This window comes from Chrysochloris asiatica, unplaced genomic scaffold (genome assembly GCF_000296735.1).
Source record: "Chrysochloris asiatica unplaced genomic scaffold, ChrAsi1.0 scaffold00039, whole genome shotgun sequence".
Classification (NCBI taxonomy): domain Eukaryota; kingdom Metazoa; phylum Chordata; class Mammalia; order Afrosoricida; family Chrysochloridae; genus Chrysochloris; species Chrysochloris asiatica.
The window spans coordinates 5,367,148-5,386,724 of NW_006408557.1; the positions used below are offsets into that span (position 1 = coordinate 5,367,148).

Consider the following 19,577-nt stretch of genomic DNA (forward strand, 5'->3'; position numbering starts at 1 on the left):
ATTCGTAACCACTACGCTACCAGAAGTTGTTAAGTGCCGTTGAGCGATTCTGACCCATAGCAACCCTATATAGTGTTTTCGAGGAGCAGCTGGTGAACTTGAACTGCCAACCTTGCAGTTCAAACGGCTTTGTAGTCTGGTCCATTACCCACAGGGCCACACCAGGACTCCTTATATTTAAATATTGATGACTAATTAATAAAGATCTTCTACATATGTAAATTCATTTAATTCTTTCAACTGCATGAAATCTCCACTGTGCCAATGAGTTTAGTGGCTGTTTTGAAGCTAGAGATGTAGATTTGAAGGTCCATTCAGTTTTGGAGAACAGTAGACTATGCAACTTCCCAGAATCTTCCAGGGTAAGCTGTCCTAGGCACTATCTGAAATAAAAAAGATATTTTATTTAGCTCATTTTTCATGATACTTAGTTTTATGTAAAGCAAGGCCATTTTTTGAAATGAATTTTTTTTGGTAAGAGAATTGATGAGCTGGCCCCAAGCATTCAAACGTCTGTTATCCAAACTCTCGGCCAACAGCTACTTAGCAACTTTTCAGCCTACATATTGGATGTGTGCACAGATTCTTACATGCTATAATAGTTGAGCTGAGCTGTTGTACAATGCCATGTTTGTTGTGCACCTGGAAAAACTTAATGAAGCATTCTACAAACAGTCAGTATGATACCATCATTAATCATTACTGCTAACTCCTCAACTTGAAAACAGATGTTGAAATTCATTGCTTTTCATTCAGTGCAGAAGGAGGTTGTGAGATAAACTCACTGTTTTCTTTTCAAAGTCTCTTTTCTGGTGCTGTCTTTTGTCTTTGTACTTGAAAGGTCAGTGTCACAAAACAATTATAAAATGTGTGTGTATGCAAATTTGCTTGTGTAAAACTGTGTTTGAGCCATAAATCTACTTTTCTCAAGAGGAAGATAATAATTATGTTTGGATACAGCCCCTCAGAGAACATTCAATAGCATAAATTAAGTGCTTTCCAAAAAGAACCTAGGTACTTCAGTCATTTGAATGACTTAATTTAGGAGTTCCAAAACTCTTTATTATTATTCAGAACTTTTCTCTCTTTCCCTATTTCATCTCCTTTGCTCCTGTGGAAGTACTACTTCCATGTCACTCTCTGTGCTTTCTGGTTTATTTTTAAGGTTAAGGATCATCAATTCTCTCTGCATTTTCTCCTTGCCTAGCATTATCATTCACTATTCATCTAACAGTCTGCCATACTGTTTATGTTTTTCTGTGATACTGAAAACTATGCCACTGATAGTTTAAATACCAGCAGGATCATCGTTGGTGGACAGATTTCGTTGGAGCTTCCAGACTAAAGTAGATTAGGAAGAAAGAGAAGCAGACCACACTTGAATGGTTGTTGTTGTTAAGTGCCGGGGAGTTGGTTCTGACCCATAGTGACCCTGTACAGGGTTTCTGAGGCTGTAAATCTTTACGGGAGCAGAAAACCTCATCTTTCTCCCGCGGAGCAGCTGGTAGTTTCGAACTTTTGACCTTAAGGTTCACAGCCCGATTCGTAACCACTACGCTACCAGAGTTATGAATAGCAGTGAAACATTGGCAGACGTAGTGCCAAAAGATGAGCCATTTAGTTGGAAAGTACTCAAAATACAGTTGGAGAAGATTTCCCTCCTCAAAATAGAGTTGACCTTAATGATGTGGATGACATTCAGCCTTAATGATGTGGATGACATAGGGTCTTCATTTGCTGATGTGGCACAATTCAAAATGTAAGGGGGAAAAACCCCCCAGCTACTTGCACTTATTAATAATCAGGACATGGAATGTATGAAATAAGAGTCTAACAAAACTGGAAGCTGTCAAAAGTGAAATGGAATGCATAAAGATCTACATCCAAGACATTAATGAGCTGAAATAGACTGGTACTGGCCATTTTGAATCAGGCAATCATATTGTTTCTATGCCAGAAATAACAAACTGAAAAGAAATGGCGTCACATTCATCATCAAAAAGAACATTTCAAGGTCTATCATGAAATATAATGCTGTTTGTGATAGGATAATATCCATACGCCTACAAGGAAGACTTCTAGTGTGATGTTGCTGGTTGATGCGGTAAACTGCAATGTCGGTTTGGGCCGTTAAGGCCGGCTGTTCTAACTCACCAGCTGATCCTTGGAAACCTTGTACAGGGTTGCTATGAGTTGGATCCCGACTTGATGGCACTTAGAAACAACAACAAGGAAGACCTGGACTCCTGGTGTAGTACTCTAGGATACGCACTGGACTGTGCATCTCAAGGTTGGAGGATCAAACCAACCAGTGGCTCCTCAGAAACCCTATAGGGTTGTTGTGTGTTGGAATCAACTCTTCAGCACTTAACAAAAACAACAACAAGGAAGATCAGGCAATACCACTATGATTTAAATTTATGCCCCAATCACTAAAGTCAGTGATGATGAAATTGAAGAATTCTACCAACATGTTCAGTCTAAAATTCATCTAACATGCTATCAGGATACATTGATAATTCCTAGTGTTTGAAGTATAAAAGTTGGAAACGAAGAGTTCCAGATGATATTAAGTCCATAGTTGGAAAGTATGACATAGGTGAATGAAACATGCTGGAGATAGCATGATAGAATTTTGCAAAACCAATGACTTATTCATTGCAAATGCCTTTTTCCCAAACATCCAGTACTTATCCTATAGAACCACACAAATGGTCCAGGTCTTCCTGGATCTTACCAAATGGAATACACAGAAATCAATTTGACTACATCTGTGGTAAGAGACAATGGAGAAGCTTAATATCATCAGCCAAAATAAGAATAGGTGCAGGCTGTGAGACTGTAAATTGCTCATATGCAAGTTCAAGCTTAAAGTAAAGAAAATTAAAATAATTCCACAAAAGCCATAATATGTCCTTGACTAAATCTCAATTAAATTAGAGTCTATCTCAAGAACACATTTGATGCATTAGATGCTAATGACTGAAGACCAAAAGAACTGTGGAATGACATCAAGGACAGCATACATGAAGAAAGCAAAAGATCATTAAAAAGACAGGAAATAAAGAAAAGACCAAAGTGGATGTCAGAAGTGAAATGTGCAAAGACCTAGAGTTAGAAAACCAAAGGGAAGAACACACTCAGCATATCTCAACCTGAAAGAGCTCAAATTCAATCCTTGTGTTGAAATACTGGAGGGTTTTATGGGCAAACTTCTGAATGGCACTAGAAACATCTTGAAAATTGTGCAATGAATAAGGAAGACTGTATTAGAATCAATGTATTTGAATTAGCAAATAATATTGACAATACCATGAACTTCTAGAAGAACAATAAATCTAAGAAGTACAACCAGAATGCTCCTTTGAAGCAAGGATGGGAAGCTTTCATTTCTCATGCTTTTGACATATTATCAGGAGGAGCCAGTCCCTAGAAAAGGGCATAATACTTAGAAAAGTGGAGGGTGTGTAAAAATAAGGTAGACCCCCAACAAGATTGATTAACACAGTGGCCTCAAACACAGCAACAATTGTGAGGATGATGCAGGACGGGGCAGTATTTCATTTTGTTGTGGATAGGGTCACTATGATTCAGAAACATGGCTGTGGTCTTTTAGGCATATTTTAAAAGTTTAAGATTGTTTTAGGTATTCAAGAACTCCTTGGTTGATAACTCATTCTAAAAATGTTCTCAGAATTCAAATATCATTGCTAAGGGAGTTGGCAACAAACCTTGATTCATTTCAATACATTTTTATCATCTATTTTGTTTGAGGATTAACTGGTAAGAAGGAAAATAGAACTCCTGAATTAAATGTTTATAAATGAAGGTGGCATAGGCTCTGGAATCAATTAGTCAGAACTAGGACTATGGTGCTTTGAAACATAGAATATATTCATCCAAAGTAGCCCACACAAATAAACCACATGGGACACCCATATATAGGTTTCGCAACTAATAGCTCCGCTGAGCTCAAAACCAACAGCCAAAAGAAACTACCAAATGTGTCAGTCAAAATACCTCCAAATGATTCCAGTCCCCAGCTACCTAGTCACTTGCTTTGCATCTTCATAACTGTGGTCTCAAACTTGATAGAGAAGTAAGACTTTATTATTGTGCCTTGTCCAAATTTCTGACCTGCAGATTCCATGAGTATAATAAATGGTTGTTTTATACCATTTTTTATACTCATAGACTAACCTCTTTTACTTGAAAACAGATGCTGTTTCTCAGAAAGCATAGGTTGAGGTTGTGAGTTTAGCCTACTGTTTTCCTTTTGAAGTTTCTCTTCTAGTGTTGTCATTTTGGGGTGATTTTAGAAGCCACCAGAGCACTGGCAAACTTAGATTAAGTTTATTTGCAAGCCCAAAATAGAAAATTGTATTTCATCTTGTGAGTTTTTTCATGGCCTATAAAAGCCCTCAAGTGTGAACCATCTGTGTGGACTGTTTAATCTGAAAATGGTTCGAGACAAAAATGTGATCCTTTTTTGAAGTAAAAATTTGTTAATGTAAACTTAAGTTTATTTTATCCTCTTTTAAAGCAATTTCTCAATTCTGGTACCTCAAAATACATATTTTCAGAGGAAACCCCTAAAAGAGAAATGGTTCCTCCCTGACATCTGTTGAGTTAAGGGGTCTTATTTATTTTTAAAGGGGCCTCACTACTGTCTCTACACTCCTTCTTTATGCTCAGAAGTTTTAAGCTCACACCCAGGCCCACAACACACTATTAGCTAAGATTTTAGACTCAATGATTGATTCAAATGCCTTGCATACCAGTACTTACACTCAGTTTTAATACTTAATGATCACAAAGAAGAATATTTACCACTTTCTGCAAGGCCACTGTCCAAAGTCCACACCTGCAAAGGTTAACAGTAAAAAATGTCCATATATCCAGTGCCTGTATCAATCCAAATAAGGCAAAGCCCTCTTCAATTTCTCTTATTCATCCCTCAGAGGGCACAGACAATAAGTAATTTCCTTAGACGTCAAGCCAGAGGGAAAACACATCTTGTTCAGAGCTAGACACTTGTACCTGAGGACTGCAGTTTGATTCTAATCCCCAGGAGTCAGAGAAAGCAATCAAAACAGGAAGCTGATACAAGAACTTTAAACCACCAGGCCACCAACAGGGTCACTCTTGAATCAGATTGTCTTGGGGTGAGGAGCAAAATATTTGATGAAATGTAGGATTTCAGTGGCAGCAGAAGAGACACCTGCATTATGGACTGAAGTCTCGCAGGGAGAGCAGTGTTCAAAGGCCAAGAAATAATTTAGGACAAAGAAAGAGATAAAAACTAGAAGCAATAAAACCCCAAAACAATGTTAGCTGAGAAGCTGGTCATTGATTAATGGTTGTTGTTATTGTTAAGTGCCGTCAAGTCGGTTCCGACCCATAGAGACCCTGTATAGGGTTTCTGAGGATCAACTGGTGAGCTTGAACTACCAACCTCGCAGTTCAAACAGCTTTGCATCCTGGCGCATTAACCTACAATGCCACACCAGGACAGTATTTTCCTACAATTCAACAGGTTTCCTTTTATATATGGCCTTTCTGAGTGTGTATTTCTGCCAAGATGATTTGCTAGGTAAAATCTTCAAGGAATTGGAACTGAGCACTTTACACTCAAGGAAAGAAAAATGTTGTGTGCTAGCAGCCAGGAGGCAGACTTGCAGAATGTGCCCTATGGTTGTTTAAATAACTATATATTCTTGAGTGTTTTTGTGTACATCCAAGAACAACAACAACAAAAATAAAACCCAGAGAGAATAGAAGCAAAAACTGTTGAATGATACTGCATGGAGGAGATTGCAATCATTGCAATGAAATGAACTATGATAGAATAAGTGTAAAACCAATGTTCTCCCATGTAAACTATCACTCAATTCATAATAAAAAATTAAAAATTAAAAAAGTATCAGTCTTGTAGAAGTTGAGGTGGACATTATTACTATCAATAAGAAGAGTCAGCAGTGGTTTTGTCCTTTGGACCTGCAATGATACAAGATGGCATGAGATGACACAAGAAAGTGCAGCAGCACTGGGGGCATTGAAGCAATATAGTTGCAGTGAACTTTCCAACCCCTAGAGTGAGATAGCTGAGGGTCTTAGGGCAACAGGCTTACTGCCTCACAGAGTGAGAGAGCTGAGTGCCATCTATCAGGAGACTTGTTAGCAGAGTGGACTGCCTCCAAGTACATTAACAGTGGAGCCAAAAGGGGTGTAACACTTACCCAAGTGAGGCCAGTAGTAGAGGCCTCATCTGAACAGGGGCTGGCAGTAGAGGCCTGTGGGCATGACCAAGAAGAATCCGATAGGTGTCTAGGTTGGAAGCTATCCTGATTGACGTACCATATCCTGCTACTTCCAAGTTGATCCTGAATTGTAGCCTGTAATTTCTCTAATAAATTCATAATTTTGACTATTGTTTGTAAGTTCTGTGTGGCCATTGTAACAAATTATTTAACCCACCAGAGAAAGAACGACTATCAGAATTTGTAAAAAAAAAAAAAAAGGGGGGTCAAGAGACCAACTCAACATGTATTAAACACCTAAATGTGAATCCCAGAATTATGAAGGTCATCAATGAAAAAATAGGGACAAATGTGAGGGCACTAATTCAGGGAATACACAGACTCTCAAACATTTTGAAAACTATACAAATAAAAGACCAAATAGACAAGTGGGACACACTAAAAATTAAAAACTTATGTGCGTCAAAAGACTTCACAAGAAGAGTAAAAAGGGAACCCACAGAATGGGAAAAAATATTTTGCAAAGACACATCAGACAAGGGACTTATTTATAAAATATATAGGAAACTACAACACCTCTACAAGAAAAAGACAAATAACCCAATTAAAAAATGGTCAAAGAACATGAACAGACACGTCACCAAGAAGGAGATCCAGGCAGCCAACAAACATATGAAGAAATGTAAATGATCACTAGCCATTAGAGAGATGCAAATAAGAACAACAATGAGCTATAATCTCACACCAGCAATAATAGCAAAATCAGAAAAGTAGAGGACAATAAATGCTGGTGGGGATGTGGAAAGACCTGGATGCTCCTGCATTGCTGATGGGACTGCAAAATGGTCTAACCTCTCTGGAAAGCAATATGGCACTTCCTCAGAAGGTTGTAAATAGAAATACCTTATGATCCAGCAATTCCTCTACTTGGTATTTACCCACAAGAAATGCGAGCTATAACAAGTAGATATATGCACACCAATGTTCATAGCAGCACTATTTACAATAGCAAAAAGATGGAGACAGCCAAAGTGTCCATCAACTGAAGAATGGATAAACAAGCTGTGGTACATACACACAATGGAACATTATGCTACATTGAAAAATAACAAGGAAGCTGCAAGCCATCACATAACATGGGTGAACCTTGAGGACATTATGTTGAGTGAAATTAGTCAGTCACAAAAGGAGAAATACTGCGTAAGACCACTACTGTAAAAGACTAAGAAAAAGACCCCATACTAAAAAGGGATTCTTTGCTAGTTGCTTGAATGTAGGGGGTAGGGTGAGGGGAGGAAGGGGAAGATGGAGCACAGGGCAGGGAATAGACATAGGATATTTTGGTGCTGGGAAGGGAGGCAATATACAAGAAGGGAGAGGGGAATGGAAGAACAAAGCAGATGGGAGAACAATTAGGCAGGTTTACATGGGCTAAGTGGGAGAGAGGTAAAGAATGATGTATGCACAACCTTGAAACAACAGGGCTCTGGGATACAGGAATGGAGACATGGTTGGAATGGGGAAAAGGAGGGAAATAATGTTAAGATGCTTGGCTTTCTTTTGAATCTTGGTTTCCCTGGTATACCATTGTTGTTGTTGTTGTTAAGTGCCATCGAGTCGGTTCCGACCCATAGCGACCCAGTACAGGGTTTCCAAGGGGTGTAAATCTTTATGGGAGTAGAAAGCCTCATCTTTCTCCCGCGGAGTGGCTGGTAGTTTCGAACTGCTGACCTTAAGGTTCACAGCCCGATTCGTAACCACTACTCTACCAGAGCTCCTTGGCAACACCCAAACTACCACAGTATAGCAGCCTGGCAGGTGGGGGGAAACCACATGTTGTAGAAGTCTACAATCTCTTAAGATTTCTATGAATACCTGGGTGGGGTAAATGTTATCATGGTACCTCTGACTTGTGATTCCCTTTGAATATGTGTGGTGTCTTCAAAACTTGGAGTCCTAGTGTGGTGCTGTAGGCTAATGTATTGGACTGCAAGGTTGGTTTGAACCACAAGGTCAGCGGTTCAAGCGTACCAGCTGCTCCTTGGAAACCCTATACATGGTTGCTATGAGTCAGAAATGACTTGATAGCACTTAACAACAAACGACAACAACTTCAACACTTATCCTTAATGTCCACACAAACTCTCATCAAGCATTTTTGCTATGTAATGAATGGGCTAAGTGGGATAGAGGTAAAGAATGATATATGCATAACCTTGGAACAACAGGGCTCTGGGATACAGGGATTGAGACATGGTTGGAATGGGGAAAAGGGGGGAAATAATGTTAAGATGCTTGGCTGTCTTTTGAATCTTGGTTTCCCTGGTATACCACAACAACACTCAAACTACTACAGTATAGCAGTCTGGCATTACATAGCAAGCAATATGAAAACACTTGCTAGACATTTTTTCTTGCAGCCTTTCTGATAACCCTGATACCCTAACAGTCTTTCTGGCCCTTCATGGTCAACCCCAACTATTGTACTAGACCCTCTATTTATTCCTCCTTCCTCTCTGTTCATTTCTCCCTTACTTCTGAAGAGCAATTACTGACCCATTTCCCCCAATAATGTATTTAAGTAATTTTATTGTTGTTTTCGATTGTAGCAAAGAAAATTAGCTCTGCTCCCAAATGAAATTATGATACCAACTGGTAAAGGAATATAAGACTTACCTCCCTTTAGAAGAACTAAGGCATATCCTATCTTTAAGATGCCAGGGTTACATTGTGAGCATGCCCTCTGGCATTTTCCATAAGCCCACTGGGGAGCCAACATCATGCATTTGAAAAAGAAATACCAGGATAGTGGCATCTGGGCTAATAAACAGATAATTGTACTGTATGAGAAAGTCAAGGAAAACATCAGCAGATATTACCATTACTCAGTAATGTTTTGTTCTATTGTACATAAAGCCACTGTGAGTTGGCACCAAACAACTCGATGGCACCAAACAACAAAACAACAAGCTAATGCTGGATCATTACTTTCTGCTTTGGCACTAATTGTTTGCGAAAATTTGAGAAATTAAGTAACATCTTTGAGTTTAACTTTTTCAATTTTGCCTCTGGAGCATGCTGCAACTTAACCCTGGTGTGGTACTATAGGAAAAACAATGGACTGGCAACCACAAGGTCAGCAGCTCAAACCCACCAGTCATTCTTAGAAACCCTATATAGGATCACTATGAGTAAGAGCTGACTCAATGGCACACAACAACAACTGCAATAGCATTGTGCAACTAATCTTCATGATTTCTAACATACAATACAACCACTTTGGACAACTGTTGTGTAGGATCATAAATGCTAAACCAACACCCTTATGATTTTACTCCTAGGTGTAATCCCAACAGAAATGCATGCACATGCCCACAAAAAGGCATGTATACGAGAATGTTCACAACAGCACTACTCACAATCACCTTGTCATGGTTTGAATGGTGGCACCCCTGCCCCATAACCCTTGTAACCTGTGGATGCAATCTTATTTGGACAAGAGCTTAGTTTTGTAATTAAGTTAAGAATATTGAGAATATTGAGATGAGATCCTTCTAATCTAGGGCGGGTCCTAAATTCAATGGCAATTATCCTTATAAGAAACAGAAAAAGATAGGAGGGAGAAGAGGAAAAAGAGGGACAGAGATTAGAGTAATACAGCCAGCAGCCAAGGGACACCTGGAACTATTAGAAGCAAGGAAGGATTCTCCCCTACACCTTTCAGAGGGAGTTAGTCTTACTGACACCTTGGTTTCATACTTCTTTCCGGTCCCCAGAATTGTGAGAGAATACAATTCTATTGTTTTAAGGCACCAAATTTCTTTTAATTTCTTATGGCAGTTGAAGGAGAGTAATAAAAGTCACAAATCAAAAATTATCCATTTATTCAACTATAATATTATGAATGCAAGTATAGTCATACAATGGAATCTCATAAACATAATGCTGAGTTAAAGACCACAAATTAAAAAACTGCATATGATAATTCTATCAAATCTGCTGCACAAGACCTTTTTAAAGTGTTGAAGAGCAAAGATGTCAGCTTAAGGACTAAGGTATACCTGAGCCAAGCCATGGTATTTTCAATAACCTCACATGCATGCGAAAGCTGGACAGTAAATAAGGAAGATGGTAAAGAATTCATGCATTTGAGTTATGGTGTTGGAGGGGAATATTGAAAGTGCCATGGGCTGCCAAAAGAACAAACAGATCTGTGTTGGAAGAAGTGCAGCCAGAGTGCTCCTTAGAAGCCAGGATGGCCAGACTTCATCTTTTACACTTTGGACATATTGTCAGAAGGGACCAGTCACTGGAAAGGGATATCATGTTTGGTAAGGGGGAAAGTCAGAGAAAAAGAAGATCTCCATTGAGATGGATTGGCAAAGTGGCAGCATCAATGGGCTCAAGCGTGGTAACAATTGTGAGGTTGGCCCAGGACTGAGCAGTGTTTCATTTTGTTGTGCATTGGGTTGCTATGAGTCGGTACCAACTCGATGGCACCTAACAACAACAACATTATTATTGTTCTTTGTTGTTTGCTGAGTGCTGTGAAATCAGTTCAGACTCATAGCAACCCTGTATAGGGTTTCCAAGGAGCCCTTGGCAGCTTTGAACCACCAACCTTGGGGTTAGCTATCCAGTACTTATCCTACAGTGCCACACCAGGACTCTATTTGAAAATTCAAACCAAGAAAAACCTTATGCTGCTCATGTCAGAATTGGAGTTGCCATTGTCAAGGTCACTCACTTAAGGAGGTATGAGAGAGCCTATTAGGGTGCAGGGAAGTTCTTTTTTTCATGATTTTGGGAGTAATTACAAGGGTGTGATAATTTTGTAAAAATATTCTGAGTTGTATACTTAAGATTTGTGCACTTTATTGTATGCATGTTAAAGTTCAGAAAATTTTTATAAATTCTATATTTAAATGTATATGGTATTGCAGAATAACTACTAGAATGTTAACTGCAAGGTTGGTAGTTCAAATCTACCATCCACTCCTTGTAAATCCTGTACAGGGTCTCTATGAGTCAAAACTGACTCCTTGATATTTAGCAACAACAATCCTAACGTATTATCAATACAGTTAAATATTTTGTTTTCATAAGCAGAGAAGACTCAAAATGAAAACAAAATATTTAACTATATTAACTATGCTTTTGGTTAAAATAGAGCTAGGATGGTTGGTAATGGCATTTATATGTGAAGCATTTTATGAATTTAAAGTAGAATTGCTGTATAATGATGTATGAAATTATATTTATATATTCAATGACTGTCACAATGTATACTATACAGTTTTCTAGGTCTAAACTGTATAATCTAAATATTATTAAAAACCCCAAGCATAAACTCTACTTTGAAAGCATTCAAATGTGACCCTACACAAGAAATTGGCGGGAACTGTTTCGCATCTAATCCTTTCACAGCATTCATCTTCTAATTTCATAAATTCATCTCCTTCAGGAGTTCTCCTTGCTTTCAACCACACGTGATACAAGTGACTATCTACACAATGCTGATACATTCATATTCAGGAATCAAATTAGCTACATGTGAAGGAAGAGACAATGGAGAACCTCAATAATCATCAGCCAAAACAAGGCCAGAGACGGCCTGGAACAGGACATTATTTGCACATATGCTGAGGCACAAGAAATTTAAAAGAAGTTCAAGAAACGCAAAGTATGACTTTGAATACATACTACCTGAATGTAAAGATCTCAAGAACAAATTTGACAAATTGAACACTAATGACCAAAGATCAGAAGAGTTATGGGATAACATCATATATGAATAAAGTACAAGATCAATGAAAACACAGGAAAGAAAGAAAAGGCCATAGTGAATGTCAGAGAGACTCTGTAACTTGATCTTCAATATAAAGTAGCTAAAGTAAATGGGAGTCCTGGTGTGGCGCTGTAGGATAAGCACTTAATCGCAAAGTTGGTTTGAACTGAAAGGTTGGCAGTTCAAACTTATCAGCCACTCCTTGGAAACCCTGTACAGTATCTCTATGAGTCGAACTGATTCAACAGCTCTTAACAACCACAACAACAATATAGTAAATGGAAGAAATAATGAGGTAAAGTAGCTGAACATAAAATTTCAAATGACAGTTTGAGAAGACAAAGTCAAGTATTATAATGAAATGTGTAAAGGCCCAGAGTGAGAAAACTAAAAGGGAGGAACACACTTAGCATTTCTCAAGCTGACAGACAGAAGAAAAAAGTATAGGCTCCACTTGAAATAGTAAAGGATTCTATGGTACTGGACTACAAGTTTGTTTGAACTGTAAGGTTGGTGGTTCAAACTCACCAGCCATTCCTTGGAAGCCCTATACAAGGTTGCTATGAGTCAGAACTGACTCAATGGCACTTAACAACAACAACAACAACATGGGAAATATATTGAACAATGGGGGAAATATCAAACGAAGATGGAAGTACAGAGTCACTGTACTAAAAAGAACTGGTTGGCATCCAGCCATTTCAAGATGTAGTATATGATCAATACCGATGGTATTGAAGGAAGAAGTAAAAACTACACTGAAGGCATTAGCGAAAAATTTCAACAAATTTTTCAACAAATATTTCAACAAACTGATGCAGCTCTGAAAACCCTCACTAGTCCATGCCAAGAAATTTGGAAAACAGCTACCTGGCAGACTGACTGAAAAAGATCCATATTTAGGTGCATTCCAAACAAATATGATCCCACAGAATGCAGACATTATTGAACAGTATAATTAACAACACATGTTAAAATTTTTGCTGAAGATAATTAAAAATCAATTGTAGCAGCACATATTAAGAAGGAGCTGACAGAAATTCAAGCTGGATTCAGAGGAGGACATGAAATGGGGAATATCATTGCTGATGTCAGATCTTGACTGAAAGTGGAGAACACCAGAAAGGTGGTGGTTTTGTTGTTAAGTGCTGTTGAGTTAGTTCTGACTCAGAGAGGGTTTCCAAAGAGTGGTTGGTGTGTTTGAACCACTGACCTTGTTGTTAGCAGTCCAGTTCTTATCCTACAGTGCTACACCAGATGTTTACATGTGAATTATTGAATATGCAAAGACATTTAATTGTGTGGATCATAACAAACTTTGGATAACATTGTGACAAATGGGAATTCCAGAACACTTACTCGTGCTCAAGTAAAACCTTCACATAAAGTAAGAGGCAGTCATTTGAACAGAACAAAGAAATGTGGCATGCTTTAAAATCAGGAAAGGTGTGTGTCAGGATTATATCCTTTCACTATACTTATTCAATCTATATATTGAGCAAATAATCCAAGAAGCTGGACTACATGAAGAAGACCACGGCATCAGGATTGGAGGAAGGTTTATTAACCTCTGATATACAAATGACACAACCATGACTGATGAAAGTTAAGAGGAATTAAAATACTTGCTGATGAAGATCAAAGAATACAATCTTCGGTGTAGATTACAATTCAATATAAACAAAACAGAAAACCTCATAAATAGACTATAAACAACATGATGATAAACTGAGAAAAGGTTGAAGTTTTCAAGGATTTCATTTCACTTGGATCTATAATCAATGATCATGGAAGCAGCAGTCAAGAAATCAAATGACTAAGACCATTATTGAAAAAGCTTAAGAAAAGATACCCATACTAAAATGGAAAACACACACACACACACACAAAACCTTGCTGGTTACCAGTGGGGGGAGGATGGGGTTGTGGGATGTGGAGCAAGGAATAATAAAGCACAGGGTAGTGGGCAGACACATCATAGTTCAGGTACTGGGGAGAGCAATACACAAGAACAGGGAGGAGGTAGAAGAACAAGGTAGATAGGGGAACACTGAGATAGGTTTGCATGGGCTAAATGGGACAGAGGTAAATAGTGATTCATGCTTAACCTTGGAACAACAGGGCTCTGTGATACAGGGATTGAAGCATTTTCTGAAGAGGGGAGTAATATTAAGATGCTTGACTGTCTTATGAATATTGGTTTCTCTTGCCTACTATTGTAAAATAGACACTTGAGTGTGATAGAAAGGAATATTGGGAAATGTGATTACAGAAAGCTTGTGAGCCTGTATTCAGATGTCACTCTGCAGTCAAAGGTGTACCTGACCCAAGTCATGGTATTTTCAATCGTGTCATATGCATATGAAGAGGCTTGGAAGCAATTTTTCCACCTGACTAATGGAACGGGGCATATTAGTCTCCACAAGTCTAAGACCAGATGAACTACTGACTGCTACTACCAACTGCTCAGAAAAAACTCCCAGAGAGAGTGGCAAAAAATGTAGAACAAAATTTAAAATTATGAACTAGGATTGGGCTTACTGGTCAGAAACAGACTAGAGAAATGCAAGACTTCATTCCTTGACCACCCTTCAGGTCTGGAAATGAACTCATCCTGATGACTCAATTATTAGTCAAACAATAGATAGGTATCTATAGGGAATAATCAAATTAGTTAGGTATACTCTCCATGGAACCATCAATCATTCAAGATCAAAAGGGCAGCATTATTTAAGGACAAAGCTGAGAAGGGATGGGAAGGTGGGTGAAACAAAAATAGGCAACACAGGGAGGAAGTGGGATAAGTGTTGTTGGAGGGGATTGCAATTATTGAGGTGAAACAAAGTGTATAATTTGTTGAATATAAAACTGATGGTTTTATCTGCAAACCTTTATTCAATTCATAATAAAAAGTGTTTTAAAAGCCTATAATTTTTAAATAGAAATGACTTTACCTTGGCATAAATCCTAAAAGAAATCTTTTTTTTTTTTTCCTTTTAAATTTTGTGCAAGACTTCCTTATACCAGTTCTCCCTCCCTCCCACAAAAAAATGCAAAAAAGTTTCAAAAGAACAGTTTTTAATACAGACCTTGGATCAGCTATTAGCCTAAAATAAAAATCTAACTCATTCAAAGTGATTCTGCAGGGAACTGAGCAGATGGAGTCCATGAATGGGACTGGTCAGTGATTAAGTTTAATATAGGAACAGAATTCAAACTGCATAGAGTGGAGTTAACGTTTTATCCCTTATAATTTCTTCCCTAAATGATTTTTAGCATCCTTTTCAAGAAGTGATGAGTAATGGGAGGTTGACAAGGAGGGTCATATACTGAGTTTGGATTGAAGGTAAACTCATATGCTAACTATAGGAGTTTGCTTGCTATGTTATGAGCTGTTGAATTTTGGCTGTTTAGATGTGGGAAACAAACAAACTTTAACAACAAACTTTAACAACAATTAACATATGCCCTTCATCCTGGTAGAAAAAAACATGTTAAAATGCTAATCACGGTGTACATATAGCCTTCTAGATTCAAATTTCTCAGCAATTGAGCTCAAACTATACCAAGAAAGTAGATTTGGTTTGATCAGAACCTGCTTCTACTTCCTGAAAGCCAAATGATTAAATAGTTTAAGTAATTGAAGAGTTTGAGGAGATGAGTTTCTTTTTTCACTTACACAAATTTATCTCCTCTACTCCTGCCGTTTTGTTTCTTCATCAAAGAACACCATTGATGGAAAGAAATCCTTACGGTTTTAGCTTTGCTGCTTATTTATTTTCCATCTAACTCCAAATTGACCTTTTCACAGTGGGTACTGTCTCTGGACACTTTTCCGCTGTAACGTTCACTTTTGCTGTATTTTGGACACCTTGGCAGGAAGGCCACCATCAGTGTCGCTCACTATTAAAGGTACAACAAGTGTATATACCTTTATTGGTTTTGACGTGTCTTTGGACACTGGATTACTTTGAAATATCTGAAGTGGGTGACCAACATGTATGTGTCAGTACTTAAAGAAATTGTTCCGAATGAGCAGGAGTATAATGTGGTAGAGATTTCTGGGAACAGATGGACCACCAAATGATCCAATGTCATAGACCTTGACTTGTTTACTCAATTTATACATTCTATCATATTTTTAGTGTCACTATTTATTGAACACTCCCCAGGCCACAGGCACAATCCTAATGGCTTTACCTGTACTATCTCATACAATTCTAGTAGCTGATACTGCTACTGTCTTAGTCATATCCTTTAAACGCTATCACCCTTATACACTGCCAGATTCCAATGGCCAGATTCCAACCACAATTGCCTACATATCCTTTTCTACAATTTTGTTGGCCCTAGAGTGTAATGAGCTCTAGTAACATAAAGGTTATAAATTGGATGGTGAACCGCAAGGTCAGCAGTTTGAAACTACCAGCTGTTCCGTGGGAGAAAGATGAGGCTTTCTGCTCCTGTAAAGATGTACAGCCTCAGAAACCCTGTACAGGCTTGCTATGAGTCAGAACCAACTCCATGGCACATAACCACCACCACCAGAGTCCTGATGCGACGCTGTAGGACAAGCACTGTAGGGTAAGCCCTGGACCTTAAGGTCAGTTTAAACTGAGAGGTTGGAGGTTCACACTCACCAGATGCTACTTGGAAATTAATACAAGGTCATTATGAGTCAGAACCAACTCTATGGCACTTAACAACAGAAGCCTGACAAGCTCTTTGCACAGAATGGACAGACATTCTTGGGAATTATCACTCCTGGAAATCAGTCTTCAACTGGTGATGGATAGAATTGTTGGCAACTTCCTTGCCCTTGAGGTGGAAGAAATTTAAAGCATGCTCTACACTATACCCCCAGAAGTCCCAGTAGGATTTAGGTCTCAGTTTCCCACAACATGTCTTCCTCATTAATCCCCTCTGTAGTGACTTTTCCCCATAGCTTTTCTCACTTCCCACTCCCCTAGTATTCTCCTAAAATAATAAATTGCCAACAAATCATTTCAGGGTTAACTTCTGTGGTACAGTGAATTTACCCGGTATGATTCTTCTAGTCACAGCCTGTAACTCCTACCAAATGATTGGGTTTCTATTGTTGTAAGCCGTTGAATCATTTCCGACTCACAGCAACCTTATATAGGGTTTCTGAGGAGTGGCTGGTTAGCTTGAACTGCCGACCTTGCAGTCCAGCACTTTAGAACCATGCAAATAATATGTATGAAACTCTAATGTGGAGATTGGTCAGTTTTGTCATTCCATCTTAAAATGAGGGCTTAAAATGAGTCATTTCAGACCCAGGAACGGGATCCCCTAATTCCTGTCCTGAACCTCTTTGGTCAACGGGACACAATAGTGACGTCAGAGGAGTGGCAGAGTAATGACGGCAGCAGAGTGTCAGGGGCCCCAGCCCACAGAGTGAGTAAAACTGAGTGCCTTTGGGAGGAGGCTGTCTTGTGGAGTGGGGTACCCTTTTGACATTTATTAGAAGTGCTAAAGAGCTCTGTAACACTTACCAGAGTAGGGCAGAAGCCAAGAGCTATATGGTTGAGAGGCCAAAGAACAGATAAAGGCATACCTGAGGGCACAGCTGAGAAGAGGCTGTCCTAATTGCAAAAACTGCATCTTGAGCACTTCTAATTCAGAATTGTAACCTGTTAACTTTATTAATAGAACTCATAATTGTCAATATTGCCTATGAATTCTGTGTGGCCATTGCAATGAATTTTCAAATGCAGCAGAGAAGCAGAGTGCCCTAGTAAGGACAATTTGTGTCAGAATTGGTAAAGGAAGTTAAAGGGGGGGAGGCATGTCTGACCTCTACCTCTTAGGAATCAGCCAAGGGCTGATATTGATGGTCATTCTCCTTTCTCCCTCTTGTAAATTCATAGAGGTCACAGGCTGCCTCTATGTCATTTTGTTTGTTTGTTTGTTTTGCTTTGCTCTTTTAGTCATTACAAAGGTCAGAAATCAGTGGTAGAAAAATAAAGGGGGAAGCCTAAGGCCATGTAATAATCCTGGGTGTGCAGTCTAGGTGGGCAGAGGGGGAAGGGAATGCTGAAGTTGTCTAGCATTTGGAGGTCTTTGTCTCAGGCACAGCTGGCCTCCACGGGCCTCCACTGGCAGGGCCACTGTCCTGTCACCCTCAGTACATGAGCTGGTACTTAGTGGCACTGTCCTTGGAGCATGTAATCAGATACTGGTTGTCAGAGACACATCACAACACAGGATTTCTGAAGACTCCTCTACCTGAAACAATCTCCAGAGAGAAAGTGCCTCCAAGCTGTAGATCGACTTGTCCAATGTGATCACTAAATATCTCCCCCAGGAACTTGAGGTTGTAGTGGTGTGTGTCTCTTAAATGCATGTTCATCTTAAACTTCTCCTCCCGAAAAGTGTGCAAGATCATTACAGCACTATTTCTCAAGCCCACTGACATCCACTCCGCACTGGGGTCATGGGCAGTGCCAATGATCTCATATGCAATTAATATTCCTGTAGTTTCTGGTAGGTCCTCAGATCCCAGGAATACAGGTTGTCGTCTTCCCCTACTGTCCAGAATTTACCAGCTGTGATGTCAACACATCTGGACCCATGTACAGGGACTTAGTGTGTCCTGATCAAGGTTTGGTTCTGCAAATCCCAAATCTCAACAAATCCTTGGAAATAAGCCACACAAATCTGGGCATCAGAGGAGATTGCCAGGGACAAGCATTTGGTGCCCGTAGAGGCCAGCTTTGCCCTGATGTGGGGTGTGGGTGCCAGATCCCAGAAAGTCAGGTTTCAGGACAGACCTCCTGTGATTAATCTCTGCTCATCAGGGAACAGCTTGCAGGTGAGAACACAATTCTAACGGTCCTGAAATTCCAGCTGGTCCAGAGGGGCCTTGTCCCAAGCATGCAGGGCACTCTCATCCCACACCTTCATGTAATTGGAGTCACACATGTACACATGTTGGGTAGAGTGACTGATGGTGAGAGCTTAGAATTTCCTCCCATGGTAGAGTCTGCCAATCTTCCAGTACCAACATGGGGTTTTCTGCCTGACCACTACTTCACCTGGAATTGAGGGAACTATTCTGAGGAATAACTGGGCTTCTGTGGAAGGGATCCAGGAGCCAGGCTGACTATACTCAGATCCTGGCAGTAAGCTTATACCAGACTCTGTTGCTTCTCTGGTTCTGCAGCACAGAAGCCTGGGGCCTGGGGCTCAGATCTCTCTAAGGTCTGGAAGGCCCATTGCTGCTGGGACCCACAGACCATCTCCTGGTAAACCAGGCCATGATGCATTGAGAAGCCTGGGAACTGCTGGGACATACTGGATGGACTTAGCAGTTGGTATAGTATGGATTGGTCATGCTGGGAGGAAATACCAGAACTTCCTGGCACATCCCTCCTTTCCTCTGGGTCACCATAAGCCCTGTGTGCCTCTTCCTTCTCTCCACTCATGTTTTTAGATCAACAAAGCCTTGGAGACAGGTGATCTGCAGAGCTAACTCCCAGCTAGGTCTAGGTACCCCTGCGTTAGCC

At 39.6% G+C, this 19,577-nt stretch overlaps 1 pseudogene; it reads right to left on the reverse strand.

The window, feature by feature from the left end:
- The window catches only part of LOC102830564, a 98,700-nt pseudogene extending 79,336 nt beyond the window's left edge, over positions 1–19,364 (reverse strand).
- Between the last annotated feature and the right edge of the window lie 213 nt (positions 19,365–19,577).